This window comes from Sturnira hondurensis, unplaced genomic scaffold, assembly GCF_014824575.4.
Source record: "Sturnira hondurensis isolate 20B ecotype Veracruz unplaced genomic scaffold, ASM1482457v3 Scaffold0004136, whole genome shotgun sequence".
Taxonomy (NCBI): domain Eukaryota; kingdom Metazoa; phylum Chordata; class Mammalia; order Chiroptera; family Phyllostomidae; genus Sturnira; species Sturnira hondurensis.
In genome coordinates, this window is record NW_028076767.1 from 26,807,641 (window position 1) to 26,825,884 (window position 18,244).

The 18,244-nt window shown below is 46.8% G+C and overlaps 1 protein-coding gene across 10 annotated transcripts in view; it reads right to left on the reverse strand.

Moving 5' to 3' along the window:
- PTPRT (protein tyrosine phosphatase receptor type T) overlaps positions 1-18,244 on the reverse strand; it is a 945,487-nt gene that overhangs the window by 858,584 nt on the left and 68,659 nt on the right. The window lies entirely within an intron of this gene.

The window sequence follows — 18,244 nt, forward strand, 5'->3', positions numbered from 1 at the left end:
TATTACCAGCCAGGGCCCAGAAAATTTTTTCAATGTGCATGAGTAGTGCAGGGAAATGACATATTCAGCTGACTTCATTTCTACATTGGGAATAGGAGACAATATAAATGCATTTTCAAGCCCTGGCTGGTGTAGCTCAGTGGATTGAGCGCGGGCCTGCGAACCAGACAATCGCGGTTCGATTCCCAGTCAGGGCACATGCTTGGGTTGCAGGCCAGTTTCCGGCAGGGGTCAGTTCCCTGCAGGGGATGCACCAGAAGCAACCATACATTGGATGTTTCCTTCCTCTCTCCTTCCCTTCCCCTCTAAAGATAAATAAATAAAATAAAATAAAATAAAGTAAATGCATTTTCAGTATGTCCAACGAAATATTTACTTCATTCCAACACTGAGATATAAAGAGCTGGAGAAAGCCAGGAAGAGCGTAGGGCAGACACGATCGACACCCACACCCCTCGATGCTCCACGAAGCCGCTGTCTGCAGAAGTCTCCTGTGTGCACCAACAGCAACCTGAGTCGTGGTGTGAGGGCATTTTCTGGCCATGGGGGCAGAGCAGGCTGGAGGGGATGGTTGGTGGAGAAACACCTAGCCTCCATGTCCCTTGGGGGGGAGTCCTGGTGTGTTTCAGTCCCCAGGAAGGCCCCCACCAGGACTCCGCTCCACTGGCCCACACAGGAACACGCTCATTCACACACTCATTATGGGCTTCCCACACTTCCCTGTCTCACAGCCTCTCCTCTACTGGGAGCTACCTGCGATCCCCTCTAGAATAAACTACTTGCCCTCAAATCCTTGTTTCAAGGTGTGTTTGGAGGAGAAGCAAAACTAAGACACAGAGAGAAAAACAGGATAATAATATAGAAAAAAGAAATAAAGGCAGAGGAAGAGTATAACCGATGGGTATGCGGACTCGGAGGGAAAGTCAAGGTGAGATTAGAACCGAGCAGGAGAAGGCAATGCCCAGAGATGGAATGTCAACCTCCTCAACCAAACACCCTGTGTTTGCTGCCACCTGGCCCCCACAATCCATGCTGGTCTGCTAAACCACCAACCCCATAAATTCTTGCACACTAAAAAGGCTCACCCATCCCCTGTCCCCAGCGGAGGTGGTCAACACTGATCTCTGACCACCGGGGCCACCAGACAAGTGTAAAGGGCAGAGTCTGGCCCCACTGTCCCCACGGCCCAGACCCTCCAGAGTCAGGCTGCGCCTTCTTCCCAAATCACAGGTGGGACCTTCGGGTCGGACAGCCAGCCGTGTGAGGTCAGACACTCCAGGAGTGCAGACACAGTAGCAACCTACACGCTCTTTCCTTTTTTTTAAAGAGGTTACTTTATTCTCATTTCAGAGACAGCGAAACATCAATGCAAGCAACACGGATCAGCCGCCTCCTGCACACACCCCAAATAGGGATCAAGCTCTGACCAGGAATCGAACTGGCTACTTTCCAGTTACGGGATGATGCCACACCAGCCAGGGCGTATAACCTACACTCTGGATAAAGACACACTGGTTGGGACAGGTCGCTTTCCCAAAGCCACGTGCTGTGTTGCAAGGGACAGCCAGAGGCACATTCTATAAGTTTTGCTGAGAGCCCGTGAGATAATCCAGGAGGTTCAGTGCAGTGATGGGGAAGGAGGATAGGTACCCCCCCCCCGCACCGAACCCCCCCACGTGGACACTCCGTTCGTCGACTTCACAAAGCTTCATGCAACTCCTGTGCCCTCGGTGGGGACAGTATCATCCCAAAGGAGCCAAAATTGTTCATGGGGGGTAGGAGCAAAATAATCTTACATGTCACAAGGGTCTGTGGCCCTCCCCAGTGCAACCCTACCTGACAAAATCCTATGTCACTTAATTTCGTGGAGAGAAGGGATTAGTTTTTAAAAAAACTTAAAACGTCTCCTTAGGGGAGGGATAATGGAGAACAAGCTTGGGAGACACCAGTACCCCGACGGAAAGTCTATCCTGGGTTTATTTTCAACTCCTCTTAGGAAACGGCACGCGCTGCAGTAAGAATTTCACGCCTGTCTCTCATCTAGCATCCGGGGGAAACGGACATCGCGGAGGGAGGCACAGGGAGCGGAGGCTTCAAACCGCGTGGACTCACCACTCGGACATTTCTAGCACTTTTCCCAAATTCCAGGGGTTGCCTTAACCTTCACCGTTCCATAGCGAGGCAACGGAAGTCAAGAAAGATGTCATCATTCTGAAGTCAGTTCTAAGGCCTATTGTTTAAATCTTTTGTCCTGGGCCACAGAATAAAACTCTGGAAATGTCAACATTAGGAGTCATGCCCTTTTCCACCATCACCGTGAACACAGGTCCCGGCACAGAAGGCAGTCGGGATCTTTGACAAGATTTTGGTGAAATTCCTTAAACTCACCATGTCCGACAAATCTCTTTCCCCAACTTACTCTGCTACCCAAACCTCTAGGGCCACCAGCTATGTCACCGCTCCCAGAGGTGTCAGGCAAAATGCTCGGGGTTACGTATCATCCAGCCAGTCGACAAAACACAGCGGCCAAGAGCCTGGGCTTAGAAGCCTACTACACCCAGACTGAAACTCTGACTCTGCACTTACCAACTGCGATCTCAGGCGAGCGAGCTATTTAACTAACCTCCCTGAGCTACCATATTCCCCTGCAAAGCAGAAACCCCGGCCACCTTCCATGCTGGAGAGCGATGTGGTTTCAGCCTGGTGAGATATGCAAAATGCTCAGCACAGCGTTGTGCACAGAGGATGGGACTTTGCTCCTGTTGCTGACGCCATCGGCCTGGGGGATATCTTTACTCTCCAGACTTCTAGATTATTGCATAATGTCACTTAAAAGCATAACGTGGCAGAAGACTGACAAAGTCTCATCTCGGCTCCATGACTCACTACGGCAGAATCTTCACAGAATTCATTTCCTCCTCTGTAAAACGTGGACAGCATCACAACACCCACCTTGCCTGGCTCTTGTGAGAGTATTAAACAGATAATGCACATAATGCACACAGCAGATGTCCAATAAAGTATGGTGGCTGCCGCGCTCTTAATTACATCCCATTTCAAATCATCCTCTAATTGTTTCTCACATGGAATACTATGTTCGAGTACCTGGCCATTCAGGAGTGCAAAATAGCAAAGGGGACCCTAGTTTCCAAAGCCTTCTTATGTTAATTAAAATCAGGCATTGCAAGAGAAACTTAGCTCTCCTCCAACCAGCTGAGGTCTCAGAACGCGGCCAGACGACCAGGGGAAGGGAGGGTATGGTTCAGGCCAGGGGGGAGGGGGCTTCCATCCAGCACCTTCAGTGGAAGCATTTGAGAAATGCAAATTCTCGGCCATCTCCAGCCCGCTGAATCAGGAACCCTGGGAGGGAGCGTAACAATCTATGCTCTCACAAGCCCTCTGAATGACTCTGGTGCACAATACGATTATTGCATTGGTCTGTACAGGTGAGGTCAGATGCTTCCAGCTTCATTTCCCCGACCCTCCCCCCTTAACAGGGCCAATGATGTAACTGACTTGATCAGTAACTCAATCTCTGCCCTTTCTCATTGAGGGATCTATTACAGCAAAGGGGCAAAGTGAAGATAAATGTTAAATAAGAAAGCACAGCCCTGGTGGGGTGGTTCAGTTGTTGGGGGTGTTGTCCCCTGTACAAAAAGGTTGCAGGTTTGATCCCCAGTCAGGGCATGTACAAGAAGGCAACTAACAGATGTTTTTCTCTCACATCAATGCTTCTCTCTCTCTCTGCCCCTGTCCTTCTCTCTCCCCCCGAAGTCAATAAACATATCCTCAGGTGAGGATTTTAAAAAGATAGTATAGCCCTGGCTGGCATAGCTCAGTGAATTGAGCGCAGGCCTGTGAACCAAAGGATCTCGGTTCGATCCCCAGTCAGGGCACATGCCTGGGCTGCAAGCCAGTTCCCAGCAGGGGACTCACGAGAGGCAACCATACATTGATATTTCTCTCCCTCTCTCCTTCCCTTCCCCTCTAAAGATAAATAAATAAAAATCTTTAAAAAAAGATAGTATATAATGATAGCCCGTGACAGGGTTTCAATGACAGCTGTTCCCTTGTCTTTTGACCCTAGTGGAAAGTGGTCCATACTTGGGTGGTTGAGAAGGTGGACCCTTGAACTAATTCATTCTTCCACATGTCAGACACCAGTTTCCAAAGTCCAGGGCCCTAAACGCACTGGGGCCCTTCATTCGCAAGGATGCTACAGGCCGGGAGAAGGGAAGCAGATCACTGGGGGGGCTGCTCCAGGCAGAATGGTCCCAGATAAGCCAAGGCTGCCCCCAACCAGACAGCAACAAGGCAACAATGAGCAGGAGTAGCCTGGTGCAGCCAGCAGAGCACAGCCACCACTGAACTGCTGTGCTGCCCTGAGCAAACTGCCTGCTGTCTCTGGGCCTCACCAATAACATCAGCTACCTTCCTTGGTTTACACTGGTTCTCCCAAGATCTCTTCCACCCCGTGCTTCTGAGTCCAGAAGTTCACTGAATCATCAAACAGAAGGGGAAGAGTCAACATTCCTCCACCCAGGTTTCTCCCACTTCAGAAAGATACACGAGAAAAGCAAACACTGAAATTAAATAAAAATATTTTTCTTAATTTCATTTTAACTTTTCTGTTTCCACTTAAAGGGAGAAGGGGATGCAGATGGCTTTGACGAATTTGCAAGTGAAATGAACTCATATTCTTCCAGCGGAGTCAAGCGAGGGGGACCATCTCAGACTGGTATGCGGCGTGGGGTGTGTGGGAGACAGCCATTCTGCAGCGCATGGACGTCTCATCCTCTCAGCGGTTCGTCACCTTTGGGAAAGTTCGCTGGAAGAAAAGGCAGCCAGGAAAAGGAGAAAAAATGCATTTACCAATTCACTTGACGGGTCTCTCCTGAAAACTAACCTGGCAACACAGCTTGAAGAATTTCACGTCTGCTGGTTAAAAGAACAAAAGACAAGACACCATCTTCCAGTAGGCCTTTTTAAAAACTGCAATAAATGATGTAACAGGAAAACAAAAAAAACACAATGGTCATTTTGTTACAGAACACACAGCACACACACACACACACAAACACACAGGGCCAAGGGGGCTGATATACTATTACCGAAAGGACCTCCTACCAGGTTCGTTATGTCCACCACCAGAGAGTAAAGACATCTCTCAATGCCAGAGATTTGTGAAAAGGAAAGAAAATGTTGACTTAATGCTATACAGACTTTAGTCACTACTTTAAAATATCAAAGCCCTTTTGGATACCCACAGATACCCACAGTGCTTCCTTCTCCCGTTGCCCTAATCCGAGGCACTATGACTCCAGAAAAGAAGCAAACATCCGTGATTCAGGCTCCTGACACCATCAGCTATGTCACCGTCCAGACAGGATCTCTCATTAATCCAAACCCATGTGGCACCTTTTCATGGTCTACTGGCAAGAGTTCTTTCACCTTCTTCCAGGCAAAGTCTCTCCTGCTTCCTAGGCCTCGCGGCCAAAGAGAGCACCCCAAAGCCCCATGGTCCTCTTCTACCAGAGCTGCAGGGGCCCCCACTCTTGCAAAGCCACATGGATCTCCCCGGCAAAGCTACAAGGAAGGGGGGAGTCCCCACTCTGGCCAAGCTGAGTGGCGATTCTCTGCTAAAGCCACATGGTGATTCCCTCTCACAGGGCTGCGGGGGTCCCCACTCTGGCCAAAAGTGCATGGTACTCTCTTCCACCTAAGCTGTGGGGGTCTGCACTCTGGCACAACCACGTGGATCTCCCCTACAATGGCTGCTGTGTCTGGGCTTAAATCCCCACACCAGTCTTCCTCTGCACCCCTATTTCCAACTCCTCCTACAATCAGTTACACCTGCCAGCATTCCTGTATTATTCCAAGTTTACTGGGCTGTCATCGTGAGTCTGAGCAGGTGTGGCCCCATGTCATGCAGCCAATCATCTCCAAGCTCTCACGCAGGCGCCATCTCTCAGGGGACCTGCCCCAGTTATATCTTGTGGGGAAGTCCCTTTCTATCCCCATGGCCACAGTTATTTAACATATCCATGAAACCAGTTATAGGTTATAGATATGTTAAATGACCATGCCACGGATTAGCTGCAAAGCTGTTGCTGTACAAAACAGCTCTGCATGTTCCTGCTCCATGTGTCCCTTCCCCCAACTCACACCTGTGGAGGGAAGGGGTGAGGGCATCTTGTATGTCTTTCTGGTATTTCCTGGACACCTTGAGTTCTGAAACCCATTCCAAATCCCTTTTGGGGGCCCCCCTCTTGGCTGCACCCTGTATCAATTTACCACCAAGTTCTGGCTTGTTGGTTAGCGTCTCAGCAGGTAGAGGGAATGCATCAGCTGCATTAGCAGGCACTTCGTCCTCAATGCAAAAGATCAATATCGCAATTACACCACGTTGGCAGAAACTCAAACAAGTTTACTTTCGAGGGTTATCTAAATGCAGCAAGTAAAAGACAGATCTCTAGGAACTTGGTTCCTACATGGTGGTAACAGGACCTCAGGAACCACAACATAAAATCCAATATAGTTCGTGTGTGTGTGTGTGTGTGTGTGTGTGTGTGTAAAGTGTGGCAACAAATGGCACCTTAATCTGATACCTTTTATAATTAGATGTAATTGTTTATCTGATACATTAAGCACACAGAGGTCAGTGGCAAATTAATGCTGGGCAATTGCTTGATACAGGGAATCACTCCCAAGGCCCACAGCCTTTTGGAAGAACCGCGGGAGGGGGAAACTGCAGAAATGGGGCAGTACGGCAGACTGTCTTTTCCAAAGGTGGCAGCAACCCCACCATGCATTCTTCCGCAAAGTGATCTGGATACTTGCCCATCAAGAGGCAGAGTCTGTGGCTCCACCCCTTGGATGGGCGGGGGTGGGGCCTCTGCCTTCTTTGACCAATAGGACATGGCAGAAATAACACTGGGCCGGCTCCAGGAGTAGCTCTTCACTTTCCTGACACCTAGTGCTTCCTGCCTCTGGGGACGTAAGCTTCTCAGTCCCCACACTGTGAGAAGCTACTTGTGGGCACTCTGGTGGACAGCCCCAGCTGAGTCCAAAGCTGATGCCCAGTATCAACTGCCAATGCTACACAGGAGCCATCGTGGGCACCCAGCCCAGCGGAGCCTGTGCCGGACTCCAGTTCCAACATCTTCTGTCCAGCCTCATCACGACCCGGAGAAGGGACCGCCCAGTTGAGTCCGGGCAACCCGCCGCACCATGAGAGATAACCACACACTGCCATTAAGTCACTAGATTGAGGGGGATTTGTTTGTTACACAGCAACAGATGACCAAAATGTGCCTTGAGAGACAGAGTGGCGGTGCCGACTTGAGAAAGATAAAGAATCTGCCCTCTCAAGGGTCTTCTACAAGTGCTGCCCTTATCGGCTTTTGAAGACCTCTTCAAAACACAGCTCGACAAATTCCACAGCACTGCAGAGACGAGGGGAAAATGTACTTGAAGCCAACAACGTGAAAAAACAAAATAAATGTCTTGGTAGACACACCATTTTAAGGGTACTAAAATCACTGCTCCGAGACAGGTGATGGGACGAGAAGAAATTTTAAGCTCTGAAATCTAAAAAGCCTTTTTAAAAAATGCAAATAACCTTATCTACTTTAAGTCTCTATTTTAGAGTAATAAAAAATGCATTAGCCAAATGTATCGCTTCTGGCACCGATCTCAGATAAAGTCACTTAAATTCCAAGGCCAGCTCCCATTACCCCCACAGTAAATTGGATGCCCATATGCGAGAAGTTGGCTAAGGAGGTCGAGCCCTCACTGAGTGTCCTATTTTCTTTTATTTTTCTTTCCCTTTCTCTGCGTTTTCCTTACTCTCCAATACACAGTAACGCAATGGGGAGGAAGCAAGCCTGACTCTGCAAGGACTGTGGGCGGGTGAAGGATCACATCAGGACAGCATGGGAAAGGGGCCAGACCTCATCACAGAGAGGAGAGTGGAAAACACAGCAGACCGTGGCCACACGACACCATAGGCAGGGGGCCCAGCCCTCGGGCTCATTGCTGGCCTGGAAAGTGGCAGTGCACGCCACTCAAAACTCACAACACATGATGTCTCGAACGTGTCCGGGGCTTACGAACCACAGGTGCCCACCAGGACCCAGTGACCCTCCTTGCTTCCCCTCTGAGCCCCTCACTGTGGGACATGACTTCACTCCTGAGACAATGAGAAGTCATTATGGGTCTGTGAAACTTTAAAGGGACGTGTCCCCTTCTGTATGCAGGAGTGGGCAAAGGAGGTTTACAAGTGTTTGTACGGACAAATAATACAACGATAATAATACAAGAATAAACTGTGTTTCGTGTACTTACAACTGTAAACCTACCTCTGCCCTGCCCTATACGTGGCAGATTTCAATAAAACATTTAGTAGGCTTCTCCCAGGAAATGGATTTTGGAGAGCAAGGGAAGAAGTAGGGAGGTTAAATAAGGAACCTGTGTAAACACCAAGGGTGAGAGCCCTGCCCACAATATGCTGTGGACAGAGCTCACTCATCCAACACCAACGAATCCATCAAACATTTTCAAAGCACCTACTGTGTCTCTGTTGTTGGGAATGGCTAGAAAAAGAAGAAAGGAGAGTCCAGGGAGGGGAGGGAAGCACAAATTAGCACGTGGATGGGGTGAGTCAAGACTAAGGGGCAGAGAAGCAGCTGGTGACCGGCAGTTAGGAGGCAACCGAGACCCTCTGTTCGCCCTGCTCTGGCCACTCCTCGCGAATGGCCCCGCAACGGGACTTCTCAGTTCTCTGCTGGAGATCCGAGCTCTGTGATCTGTTTTCAAAAACAGAACTGTTTCCAGAAGAAACAAATAATCTAGTGAGAAGCACAATCTCAAAAGCAGAGAGTTGGAAAACCCAAGTCCTCATTTGGAAAGGACAGGATCACACTGATCTGGAGAAACATGTGTATAATGGATTACTCGGAGAATTAATGACCTGTTTGAGAAACAGGTCATGCTGATTATTCCTGGAGTGGACAAACAGCTCGGAAACAGCTCCTCATTACCAGACTTTCATGTGCAGTAGTCAGCCACAGCATCTGTTTAAAAAATGAAAACTCATTTGCATGCCACGGTCCAGTGCCAAGGAGGGACACTGTCTCGTCGCCAGGCAGGACATTTAACAGCCCCAAAAAAGACGTTCTCTTCTCATCTACCTCCCACGGCAGGTGAGAAGTCTCCAATCTAGATGAATGGAAACATGTCCTCATGCAGATGTGGGGGGGGGGGGGAGGGACCTACATGATATCTACTGATTCAGCAGAAACTAGACCTACATGGATAACAGAGGACTGGAGCGTTCTAGTCACATGCGAGCAGATGACACCTAACATCTCTTTTGAATCTGAGGATGAATGATCTTTATTTGATTGGTCAGAAGGCAAAATGGTTGGGCACACTTGTAAGCTACACTCCGACAGATACACACCCACTGGAAAAGGCAGATTCAATCTACCCCACACCCAAGGGTGCCAAGAACTATGGATGGGAGACTGCGATGCAGAAACAGGCTCCTCGGTGCTTGCAAATAGAAAACTTCCATATGGGACAATGAGAATGCACTTGCCTTAAAAACCAGAAACCGTTCATTGGCTTCCACTTCATTCCGTTCCATGCTGTTATGTAAAGGTTATCTATGGGTCAGAAAACTAGATGAAGAAATAATGGAATTTGAGGTTGGAGGGGAGGTGCAGGGGGGGGAGGATAGGAGTGAAAAGAAAGGAAGGAAGAAGGCAGGGAAACGGAGGATTGCTTTCAAAGTAATATCCTCGTACGCCTGGAATGAGAACAAAATCAACACGGCACAGAAGTCCCAGTAGTTTCGATGAACCTGTACAGCTTCAAAAAGGATGATTTCATCAGTGAACTGAAATTCAAAAGTTGAAGAGGGAGATTCAGTCGCAACTTTTATTAACCCCACAGGGCCCAAGGTGCCTTTCCAAATACGGACAATTGCCACTTTTTCCACTCCTAGGTGGTTGTGTTTCTGGATGCCACTCATTCAGGATATAAATGCATCTCCTGCTTCAATTAAACTGTCTCTCATCAAGGGGAGCAGGAATAATCCCAGTCTAGCATCTCATCCACCATAAACTTTGCTATCTCCTGTTTCCAAATGAATTTGGCTTATTAAAAAAGTAATGAGTTATTAATTAACTCTACAGTCATACAAAGCTGTTTAATTCTCAATCTAATTAGCAGCAATCTGTTGAAGGATTCTAATGATTATTTTAAATTTGCTAACAGAAACATCTTTTCACTTTTCATAACTTATTTATAGCAGGGCTTGCATTGGATCCCGCTTGGTTTCTGATTTGATAATATTTTTACTAAACGCTCCACGCGTTTCCCATCTCCATGTGGCAGGGATTAAAACTGACACCATCGGAAAGCCCAGAAATCGTATGCTGGGTTGGCGACACGGCCAGTCTGTCTTTGAAAGAAGCTTTTCCAAAGAATGAGTTCTAGGGGGAAGGGGAACCCTGTCCTGCTGATGCCATTCTCAAAGAAGAGACGAGACGCCAGTGTGGACCCAGAAGGAAGACTGAGGCTGGGATGTTACTGGTGGGGCTGGATGTGACACAGACGGAAACTCCGTCTGCATAACCGACACAATCTAGAGCTTTCCTGCACCTCTCGTTTGAGAAACAACACACACCAAACTGCATTTCATTTCTGTGTGGACTTGTTACTAGAACCACGACAGCACAATGCAAAACTGTACATGACATTTTGCAGGCGTGCTCTTTACGATCTGCATTCCTATACACATTAGGGTTTATATGTACATATTAATGTAAAGGGCTGTACACACACAAACTCCACATAAAACAAAATGTGCTTATAGAGAAACATTTTTATTCTTCCCTATACAACATCAGGGATTAGATACTCATCAGTAGGCCACTCTCTACTTCTCTAAGGGCTGACGTGAGGCAAACCTGGTTTGCTGGTAGTACCACTGTCGAGGACTACCTAGAGCAGCGATTTTCAACCGGCGCGCCACGGGATTTCTAAAACACGCCATACCCGACTATTTAGTCAGGGGCACTGACTTCTTTTCCCTTAGACTGTCAAATTTAAAAAAATGACAACAGCCAACCCAATAATAGCCATCCAGTGTGGATGAATCAAAATTATATCTGGTTTTGTTTTGTCAGGTTGAAAAAAATATTATTTTTTGGTGTGCCACTATTATTTTTTGGTGTTAGTTCATGTGTGCCAGGAGATGAAAAAGGCTGACAATCGCTGACCCAGAGAAACAGCTGAGGGAGGGACAGCAGGTTCGTCTGCTTCCTTCTGACACTCCAGGGGGTATGGGAGACCACTTCCTGGATCAGCCCCCAAGAGGCGATATGCATAATGGTTAGGAAAGTGAGTTCTAGAGTTTCAAACTGCCTGGACATATTAGCCGTGTGCCTTTGGGCAAGTTATTAAACTGTGCCTCAGTTTATTCATCTAAGAAAATGGGAATGATAACAGTACCTACTTCAAAGGATTAAACGAACTAATACTTCTATAGTCCTTGGGACTATTTCTAACATAGTACATGCTCTGTTATTTCTAAATAAAATTAACTCTGGCTAGGCACTTCTGCCTATGAAATATGTACAGCTGGGTAACACTGTGAGGCCATTATCCCACTGATAACAACAATTTTTTAAGAAAAGCCAGAAGCTCAAATTACAGAGAACATTTGGTCACGATGTGGAATTTCTTGTAGGCAGTTTTTTTCTGTTTCTTTTTTGAGAAAACATAGGTAGGGGGTTAAATTAAATGGCTCACAATTTGAGCCCTCACTGGTGTTATTATTTATTAAATGTCATTATTCATTAAAATGCTAATAATTCACTAGGTTTTTAAAAAATTAAACACAGGACCTTGAAAAATTAAATTTAAATAAGTTGAATATTAATGAAATGGAAAGCCTGGGAGGGAGTGTGCTTTGGAAACTAGTTACTTAGTTATTTTACAAAAAAAAAGAGTTGCAGTTATAAATAATATTGCTAATAACTGTAATAATACCAGCATTTATCAAGCATTACCCACACGCTGGGCACCAGGCTCAGCGGGCCGTGTGCACTATCTTGCTCACACAGCTGCGTGTGCTCGAAGTTTTGGCGGTGACAGTCCTCTCCTCTCCAGGTTAATCGCGTCTTGTATCTCCTTTCCCCGGTCACTCGCCCCCAGCAGCCAGTGCCCCAAGCAGGACAGCTGGACACATCTTGGGAGGAAATGCCTGATTCTAGTACCCCTGCCCTAGAAGGTCAAGCAGGAGTTGAGAAGATGCCCCAGAGACAGACAGTACCAGCAGGTAGATGAAACCTGGAGTAGCCCTTGAGCTAGAGGCCGAAGTCCTCCCATGGGCCTGTATGTCCACTCTGTCACACACATGGGCACTTTGAAATCAAAGTCCCATCACAGAATGCTCTCTGGGGGCCGTCCTTGCCCCCTAGTTGGAGATCCTGGTCTCCCCTGGTCACCCTGTCAATGATACCATAGCACATACAGCACAGTTCTCACTCAGGGGCGATTCTGCCCCCTGGGGGACTCTTGGCAAAGTCTGGAGACATTTTTGATTGTCACAACTGGGGAAGGGAAGAATTCTTACAGCATGTAGTGGGTAGAGGCCAGGGGTGCTGCTGAACATCCTACAAAGCACAGGACAGATCCCCCACAACACAGAACTGCCTGTCCCAAAGTGTCAATTTAATCTCCAATTTAAGCCCAAGATGAGACACCCTGCCCTCGAGTCCCTTACACACAGCACAGCCTTTGAGTCCAGACAGGCCCGCTCACGAATTTATTAAAAGCAGTCACATGGCCTTGGGCGAGTAACGATCCCTGAGCCTCCTCTCACTCACCTGCAAAATAGGGTCTAAAACAGTCATCTGGAAGGCCCCTAATGCAGCACTGCAAACGCAACCAACTGCAGCCATCCCCATCGGTGTGTCCTCAAAGAAATAGTGCAGTACGTTTCAGTCCGTACCTTTCAGTCCGTACCGACTCCAGGTACTGGCTGGAAACCTTATTTCTGGGTAATGAGTTCCAAATGGTGAATCGAATGGATCCTTACAGGGGAATGAACTCATAACTTTGGCCTCGTCTACTGAGCTGGACAAACGAAGGCGCAAAGAAGAGCTTCTCCACTTAACAACACTCCGCAGCTGACTCAACTCCATCGAAGCCCGTCGGCCCCAGGACAGCCCTCGAGAACCACGCGTAGCAGCTTCCATACAGAACCAGGGACTTGTAGACACCCGATCTGGCCGGTCCCTGAGGATCGCAAACCAGAACGCAAAGAGATGGCGGGGGACTCATTAAATGTCAGTGATATTCACATTGGGTTGGCCAAAAAAACATCCACATGGTTTTTTCCATAAAATAAAAGACATGTTTTTCATTTTCACCAACAACTTCATTGATTTGGATGTTTTGAGTATGTTGGCTATCTCCTGCATGGTATAGCACTGACTGTTCTCAATTAATGCCTGGACTTGATCACTGTCAACTTCAGCTGGTCTGACCGACCATGGAGAGTTGTCCAGTGAGAAATCTCTAGCACGAAACTTCGCAAACCACTTTTGACAAGTTCGATCAGTCACAGCACCTTCTCCACGCATTGCACTAACCTTTGTTTGCATTTCAGTTGTGCTTTTACCTTCCTTGAAATAATGAAGCGTAATACACTGAAAATGGTGCATATTTTCTTCCATCTTCAATATTAAAATAGCTACACAAAAATTCACCAATTTTGATGTTTTTTAAATGCACGCTGATATGACAGCTGTCACCATAAGATCTAACCAAATTGTTTCGAATGAAGTTCAAGACAACTAAGTGCTACTAGAGCCATCTTACAGAAAAAAAAACAAGTGAACTTTTTGGCCAACCCAACATCATGAAATGAATTACATAATAGGACTGCACCATCTCTAACAATTATTTACCAGATTCACCTGTGTGACAATAAATAACTGCAATGTTCACCCCACTGCCTCACTCCCTCCAGCGATGCCTCCCGGTGCTGCTTAGCTCACGCATCATCTCCTCCAGGAAGCCCTACCTGATGGGTCTCCCTCCAGGTCTAGCTACCCCACTGTGTTCTGGTGATGCAGTGGAATTACCACCATCACACCTGCCTTCCTGTGTTACCGTCATTATCTCTTTCTTCTTCTACCACAAGTCTGTGGGCTCCTAACAGCAGAAAAGATATTTTTGTTTGGGTCTATATTTGCAACAGGTGGCACAGGGCTAGTACATACCACTGTTGACCAGCCACCAATGGTAGGTTCCGTGTGGGTTAAGGCATGGCTGCTTCAGATAGCTCTTGCCGCAAAAACGCTGGCCCTAAGATCAGTGGCTTAAACCGGAACCATACTCTGTGCTCTCGTGTCTGTAGGTTGTCTGCAGGACACCCGATCTGGGTGTGGCTCAGCGTGGGCCTCGAGCTGGGTCCAGGTCTCCTCCATAGGACTCACATCCTCCTTGCACCCGCAGACTAGCTTCCCACACTCTTCTCTTGCCAGTGACCACACACAAAAGGGGCAAGCAGAAACTCGTGGTGCTCCTTGGAGCAAGGGCACAGATCTTTCTACCTGTATTTTATCGGTTTGAGAAAGTCATATGGACGATGCCAGCCTCACCAGGTGGGGAAGGAGGCTACGCCTCTCCTCTACTGGGGGGAAGTGCAAAGTCTTGTGCACAGAGGGTGGGGTGAAGAATTGTGAGCCCCAATCCGCTCTCACATGGAAAAGAGAGGGCTCCCTCCAGCAGGAGCTAACACCTGTGTGACACCATCACGGCATCTCGCACTCTGCTGCTCCTGGTTACTCGTGAGTCCAAGGTCACACAACTGGAGAGGAGCAGTGATGCACACGAACCGAGGTCTGTCTGACGCCAAAGTTCACCGCATGCCGCTGCTCCCCCACTGCAAAACCCAGTCTGGACAGACAACACAGTTTCTGAAGCCTCGCTCCAATCCTACTTTTCTGTCCTAACCTTCGTTTTTGAAGTATTTTGGAAACAATGTGACACAGTCAAAGGAACTCTGAACAGGAGGCGGGAAAAACAGCGGAGAGCCAGCCTCCTGAACTGAGCCACATTGCCAAGGTCAACCCTCACCCACACACCAAAGAGACAGGGTGACAGAACCTCTCAGACATTCTGTGAGCCAAGCCCAAGGCATTCTCACCCAGAATCGATTTCAGAAAAAGCAGTCATTTGAGGGGCAAGGGCAAAGAGCCCGTCCCACACTCTGATGACAGACGCCTCCCAAACACTCTTGATGAAGCTTCAAGAGTGTTTGCTGCAAACACTGACAACAGAGATAAAAATCACCCCAGTCTCATTTGAGGTCAGCCTGGCTTTTCCCCGGGGAAATCTAAAATGAGATGTGTGTAAAGCAAAGATAGAGGCCCAACTTTCCTTGTTCCTTTCTTAGCCATGTAGCATTCCCCCCTCAATCGAGTCGGCTTGGCCACACACCGCTTGGGTCTATATCAGAGGAAAATTTTGATTTTAGAAGCATAAGGCACTTATCGATCATGAGTTCAGAAATCAATATTTTGTGGTTGGTAAGAATCCAGCAACGTTTTTCATGGAAGGGCCAGATAAAAAATACATTTCGTTCTGCCACTCTGGTGTGCAAGCCGCCGCAGACTGCACAACACGAGGAAGCAGGGCCGTGTTCTGCTCACAAAGGCTGGAAGCGAGAGGACTGCGCCCCGTGCATCGTGCTCCGCTGAGCCTGAGCTGAAAAGATGAGAATGTATTTGGCTAAAATTCTAGAAAACTGGTCAATACCTTCAAGACAACGAAAATGTATAAAATTTCTTTGGCAGAGCCTGATTTAAGCAAATCCTCCTAGACCCCTAGGTACCCATTTAATCCTTTTTAAAGATAGATAAGATGGAAAATTATGTTCCCACTTTATTATATATATATATTATATATATACAAAATAACTATATAAGAGGTCTGTCCAGAAAATGTTCAGCCTATTAATATAATGAGAATGGTTTGCATGACATCAATGTAACCCAACAGCCAAGGAGAGTGGACTAGAATGCACATGGGTGAACAATGACGACTTCACTGTACTAGCCAGCGGGGGCGGTAGATGCCATTGAGTGAGCATGTGTACTATGTGGCTGTCGCATTCAAAATGACGGAGTGAGCAGAGCAACAAATCTGCATCAAATTCTGCGTTAAGCTTGAATGTTCCTCCACAGAAACTATTTGGATGATTCAAAAGACTTTCAGGAACAATGCAATAAGTGCAGCACAAATAAACGCATGGCACAAACACTTCAAAGATGGTCAAGAATCTGTTGAAAGTTATCCACGTTCTGGAAGGCCTGTGACAAACAGAACACCTGAGAGTGTTGAACTTGTACAGTCTGAAGTCACCAAAGAGCAGCGATTGACAGTGTGAGAACCAGAAGCTGATCTGGGGATTCCAAAAACTGCTGTGTTCAAGACTTTGATGCAGGATCTTGTCATGAAACACATTGTGGCAAAATTCGTCCCATGGCTTCTGCTACCAGAGCAGAAGGAACATGGTGCAGCAGTTGCTAATGACTTGATTCAAACCACTACCAATGAACCAGATTTCCTCAAGATGGTCATAACTGGAGATGAATGGTGGGCCTATGGCTATGATCCGGAAACAAAGACCCAGTCCCAATGGAAGTCGCCCGGTTCTCCGTGCCTGAAGGAGCAGCAAAGTCACAGCAAGATTTAGACCGTGTTAACTGTGTTTTTTGATTGGGAAGGTGTTATCCATCAGTAGTACGCCCCTCCGGGCCAAACAATTAATAAGGAGTGCCACCTCAGCGTTCTTCACCAGTTGAGAGATGCACTACAGTGAAAATGGTCTCTGTTATGGGCAACTGGTGACTGGCAGCTTCACTACAACAACGCGCCTGTTCATCCATCCCGTCTCATGCGGAGTTTTTTGGCAAAACATGAAATCACCCAGGTGATTCAGCCCTCCTACAAGCCAGATTTGATGTCCTGGGACTTCCGGCTTTTCCCAAAATTAAAATCACCTTTGAAAGGGAAGCGATTTCAGATCATCAATGAGATTCAGGAAAATATGATGGAGCAGCTGATGGTGATTCCAGCAAAGGATTTTGCAGAGAGTTTTTGAACAATGGAAGAGATGCTGGGAGAATGGAGTGAGGTCCCAAGGTGCCTACTTTGAAGGGGGCTGAGGCATCATTGTCCTATGTATAATGTCTCTTGTATCTGCTTCAACAAATGTCTCCATGTTTCGTAGTGTGTGGCTGGATACTTTTTGGACAGATATATATATCTCCTCACTCGAGGATGTGTTTATTCGTTTTAGAGAGAGAGGAAGGAAGGGAGAGAGAAACATCGACGTGAAAGCAAAACATCAATCAGTTGCCTTCGGTACATGACCCAAGCAGGGATTGAACCTGCAACCTAGAACATGCCCTGACTGGAAATCGGTCCCACACCATTCTGGTGTATGGGGACGATGCGCCAACCAACTGCGCCACCTGGCCAGGGCGCTACATTTCCATTTCACGAAGAAAGAGACTGAGGCTCCCTGAACTTTGTGATCACTCAAGATCATCCAGCCAGTATGTACAGCAAAGCCAAAGTCTGTGTTAATTCCTGGTCAGTGATATTCCGGCATCATAATAAATGCAGCCATTACGCACTCTGAGCCTAACATAGTTGTAAAGAATGATCAGAAAATGCCACTTTTATTCTAAGAAAATCAGTGATGAACTCAAATTTATGAGTAAGCTGTACATTAAAGCCCTTTTCACAATACTATAAAATTGGAAATAATTTGTGTCCAATATTAAGTGGAAGGTTGAACAAATTATGATGTAGCTATTGAAAATAATGTTAATAAGAATATGCAATAACATTGGAAAATGTTCACAATAATGATAAGTTAAAAAATAACCAGAAAGCAATACAGTGGCTAAATCTTTATTGTTTTAGTGTGTATATTATACACACAAAAGCTCTGGAAAGAAACACCCTAATTATTTACGATCATTTGGGTCTCTCTGGTTTAGAGAAAGCAGATAATTTTATTGTATTCTTTGAAATTTTTTGCTTTACCAAAGTGTATTCAATATATATACTTGACTTTTACAATCAGATGAATATGCTTTTTAAAAGCAATTTATTTTCTAGTCTCTCTTCTATGGTTCTGTTTCATGGG